This window comes from Ctenocephalides felis, unplaced genomic scaffold (genome assembly GCF_003426905.1).
Source record: "Ctenocephalides felis isolate EL2017-DRISC unplaced genomic scaffold, ASM342690v1 CF-g0.4_SCAFFOLD_00195, whole genome shotgun sequence".
NCBI classification, from domain to species: domain Eukaryota; kingdom Metazoa; phylum Arthropoda; class Insecta; order Siphonaptera; family Pulicidae; genus Ctenocephalides; species Ctenocephalides felis.
In genome coordinates, this window is record NW_020536349.1 from 47,402 (window position 1) to 52,904 (window position 5,503).

The window sequence follows — 5,503 nt, forward strand, 5'->3', positions numbered from 1 at the left end:
AAAACATTCGATCCCTATTTATTTAATATTTATTTATTTACGGATACAGGAATAGATTTAATAATTACAGAAAATAATCTTAATTGAATTAATTACAGTAAAATACAACTATTAAACAATATTAAGCCTAACATTAGTAATATCTAATACAATAACTTGAAGGAAAAAAAAGTAATAAAATTCAAATAGTATAATTGCTGTAGATCTTGAGAGTCTTCTTATGGTAAAAAAAATCATTTAAATATCCGTTATGCAATTTTTATTTGAGTCACATATCTGGAAAATAAAAATTAAGAGCAGTATCAAAAAAGAATATATAAAATGAAAATAATTGCAATGATAAAATTCTTAAAGTAGGAAAATGTTAAAATAATTTAGAATAAAAATTAGAAAAGTATTGAAAAGGGAAAAAAATTGTAACTGTTGGGAAAAAAAATATCAATTATTATCAGTAGGCATTTCATTATCAAAATAACGTTTGATATCGAAATTGGCAAACTCACAAGTATCGTAGAAACTTTGAGCTTTTAAAAGTTTAATAATAGTATTATGTAATTGACGATCATTCAGTTTCCTAATATGTAGTGGGAGTAGATTAAATAGCTGTACTCCTCTTCCGTCTATGGTATTAAAAGATGTTTCCAGTTTGAAAGTTGGTCCTTTTATAGTCAAATTTCTTGTTTTATAATAGGAATTCAACATGGAGGATAGGTTGAAGCGTTCAGGATTATTCTTTATGAATGACAACGTAATTAGCTAAAATGTACAGGGAACAGTGAGAATGTTAAATTGTCGGAAAAGATTTCTACATGAGGACAAGGAACTGACAAGGAGAACCCGCGCATTGCTCGTCTCGGATTTTGATGAAATTTGGCACAGTTGTAGATTTTATGCCCAAACTGACCATGGTAATTAGAAGCTTATGAAAAGTGGTTTAATTATAAAAATTAATCAAAGTTTGCATTTTAGCCGCGCGCCTATATCAGTTCAGTCGTAGCCTAGTGGTAAAGTGACTGAACTTGTATTTTTGCGTAAGTTTTTCGTGAGTTTTTAATTAATTTTCATATTTTTCGCTAAATATTCTATAGTAAAATGCTCTGTAACGTCTGTATTAAATTGATGTAATACCTGAAACATAATAATTTCATATAAAAACAGCAATAACAAGGAAGAACTAGTGGTTTGGTATTTTAGCCTGAGGCAAATTACATGAACTAAGAACATTCCCGATATGTGTAAATAATCGACTTGATCAAAAAAAATGTGTAAATAATATACTTCATCAATCCTACTTTAAAAAAAAACGATAATAATTTTAGCAAGTTTGACGAATTTTTAAAATTAAACTACTTGTTGTAAGGCCGTAATATTACAGTAAGTTCTATAAGACCATGATGTATATCGCCAAAAAAGTTCCATGAAAAACGGCTTAAATTTTTTTTCAACAGTTAATTACAAGAAAACGGCTCGGTAGATTTTCACCTAAATTAATCAGTACCATTCCAAATGATATCTTTCGAACAGTTTTTGATTTTTCAAAATCGGTTCGGTAGGATGAGCTTAAATGTGGACGAAAGTTTAACACTTTTTTTCAACATTTAATTACAAGAAAACGGCTCGGTAGATTTTCACATAAAATTAATCAGCATCATTCCCAAATGATATCTTTCGAACAGTTTTTGATTTTTCAAAATCGGTTCGGTAGGATGAGCTTAAATGTGGACGAAAATTTAACACTTTTTTTTCAACAGTTTAATTACAAGAAATGGCTCGGTAGATTTTCACATAAAATTAATCAGCATCATTCCCAAATGATATCTTTCGAACAGTTTTTTGATTTTTCAAAATCGGTTCGGTAGGATGAGCTTAAATGTGGACGAAAATTTAACACTTTTTTCAACAGTTAATTACAAGAAAACGGCTCGGTAGATTTTCACATAAAATTAATCAGCATCATTCCCAAATGATATCTTTCGAACAGTTTTTGATTTTCAAAGTCGGTTCGGTAGGATGAGCTCAAATGTGGACGAAAATTTAACACTTTTTTTCAACATTTAATTACAAGAAAACGGCTCGGTAGATTTTCACCTAAAATTAATCAGTACCATTCCCAATGATATCTTTCGAACAGTTTTTGATTTTTCAAATCGGTTCGGTAGGATGAGCTCAAATGTGGACGAAATTTAACACTTTTTTTTCAACATTTAATACAAGAAAACGGCTCGGTAGATTTTCACCCTAAATTAATCAGTACCATTCCCAAATGATATCTTTCGAACAGTTTTTGATTTTTCAAAATCGGTTCGGTAGGATGAGCTTAAATGTGGACGAAAGTTTTAACACTTTTTTTTCAACATTTAATTACAAGAAAACGGCTCGGTAGATTTTCACATAAAATTAATCAGCATCATTCTCAAATGATATCTTTCGAACAGTTTTTGATTTTTCAAAATCGGTTCGGTAGGATGAGCTTAAATGTGGACGAAAATTTAACACTTTTTTTCAACAGTTAATTACAAGAAAACGGCTCGGTAGATTTTCACCTAAAATTAATCAGCATCATTCCCAACTAATATCTTTCGAACAGTTTTTGATTTTTTAAAATCGGTTCGGTAGAATGAGCTTAAATGTGGACGAAAAGTTCAACACTTTTTTCAAATTACAAAGAAACGGCTTGGCAGATCGTTGCACAAAACTGACAAACGATAGTTCTCACCGAAATACATCAAATGGCTTTTAAATTTCCAAAATCGGTTCAGGCGTTTTTGAGAAAACGTCGATCAAAAGTCTAATTTTGACAAATGCCAAAAGACCATACTGATTTTTGCAAACTTTGACGAATTTTTAAAGCTGAACCAGTTGTCGTAGGGCCGTAATATTTAGTATGACCTAGAAACTATGGTATCTATCGTCAAAAAAATAATCATAAAAATCGTCAAATTTTTTTTTTAAAAACTTTATTACAAGAAAACGGCCCGGCCGATCTTTACCAAAAACTAATCAGCACGATTCCCAACCAATATCTATCGAACGGTTTTTGAATTTTCAGAATCGATTCAGAATTGCGGGCTAAAACGTGGACGAAAAATTTTCCACTTTTCTGCAATTTACAAAGAAACGGCCGGGCCGATCGCCGCACAAAACTCAGAGACGATAGTCCTCATCGAGATACATCAAATGGCTTTTAAATTTTTGAAATCGGTCCAACCGTTTTGAGAAAAACGTCGATTTACGGCAAAAAATCTGTTCACAACACAACACACACACACATACACACACACACACACACACACCACACACACACACATACTTTTTCCAAATTTGGTCTCATTCGATTCAGAATGGCTTGAAACGTCGAGAAACATAAAATTAGCGAATCGGATTTTTTGATGAAAACATAAACTTCTCCTTCGGGAAGTTAAAAAATGTAATATATTTGCATATATTAACTACTTTATGGTTTACAATTGGCGGGATGGTACTTATCAAAGAAACAAGAAAAACATAAAAATAAATTGCAATGAGTACATTTCACAAACGCAGTAGTATTACGTAAACATTTTTCACCAGCGACGGTTTCCGTAAAACATACTTGATTCACATTGAAAAAAATTTCTCTTGTGTTAGCCAGTTTGCTTGCAACCAAGCATATTGGATCATATTTTGCGCAGATAACTGATGATGAATTAGATAATGTATCCTCAAGACATCTTACCTTCTACTTAGTTCTCTTTCTAATTGCCTAATTTGGTAGCAATTTTAAATTTTCTTCATAAATAACTTCATCTGTCTGTAGAAATAAACGTCACAAGGCTGGCAGTATGGTGTGCAATGGGGTGGTATTATTTCTACTGTACTGGTTCGTTACCCTACTTCGTTTGTAAACTTATTATTGAAAAGTGATGGATCAGTTTGACCACCCCAAGAATCCAATACCTTTTTAACATATGGCTTAAGTACATTATCAATAAAATATGAAAAAGTTCCTTCGTCATTTTACCGCTTTTCGACGCAGTCACACAATATTTTTTGAATTCGTGTTCGTATTTTTGAACATAAATTTGAACTTTTGGTCCAAACTGACCGCGCGGCTCGCGCATACATATAATACTTTGGGCAGCAACTTTATAGAATATTTAGCGAAAAATATGAAATTAAATAAAAACTCACGAAAACTTTAATATTATTTACTCATGCAATTATAAATTTGAATTAAAAATAATAAAAAAAAGTTAACGTGAACGGGATTCAATCCTCCGACGATACGCATAAGCATACGCAAAAATGAGAGTTCAGTCACTTTACCACTAGGCTACGACTGAACTGATAACAATGCACGTTACAAGCTATGGTATAGCGCGCTGCTAAAATGCAAACTTTAATCAATTTTTATAATTAACCCGCTTTTCATAGGCCGCTAATGTTTTACCATGGTCAGTTTGGGCATAAAATCTACAACTGTGCCAAATTTCATCAAAATTCGAGACGAGCAATGCGCGGGTTCTCCTTGTGATAGAAAAAATTATTCTTAATGCTCTTTTCTGTATTTTGAATATATCCTTTAAGGATGATGAGAATCATCAGAATTGTATTCCATAAGCGAGATGCGAATAGAAATTAGAATAATGAATTGAAAGAAGGCAATTTAAACTAACTTTTGATTTAAGAATTCTCAACATGAAACAGGTTTTAGTTAACTTAGGTACAAGAATGGAATGAATATGATTGTTCCAGTTTAAGTTTTTGTGTAATTGGATGCCTAGAAATTTTGAGACTGAGGAAAATTCAAATTGAATGCTATTGATAGTTAAAGAATTGATCTCATGACTTATCCTATTTACTGTTCGAAAAGACATAATTTGGGTTTTGTCATTATTGAGCAAAAGATTATTAGAATTGAACCAATTCGAAATTGACTTCATAACTAGATTTAATTTATTATTTACTTCTTCTAAGGAATTGCTTTTTATAATCACACTAGTATCGTCGGCAAAAAGAATAAATTTACAGATATCTGTACATTTTGGCAGATCGTTTATGTAGATGAGAAATAATAAAGGTCCGAGCATTGAGCCCTGAGGGACACCGAGCTTAATATTTTGTTTGTCTGAGATAATTACTGAACCACGATCATTAAAGATAAACAGATTGAGTCCTATTTGATAAGTAAGATGAAAATAATTCAAGAGCTATACCACGTACACCGTATTTATCGAGCTTGTTTAAAAGAATTTCATGAGAGATACAATCAAAAGCTTTGGACAAGTCACAGAAAACTGCAACGCAGAAACTACCATCTTCGAAAGAGTGAATAATGTCATGGACTAATGTGTAAATTGAGTGAGAGGTAGAGTGATTTCGACGAAAACCAAATTGATTTTTAAATAATATATTATTAACTGTTAAAAAGTTGTTTAGTCGACTATGTAATATTTTTTCTAAAATTTTGTCAAAAGTGTTTAATAGAGAAATTGGCCTGTAATTATTGATAATGTCAGTGGGC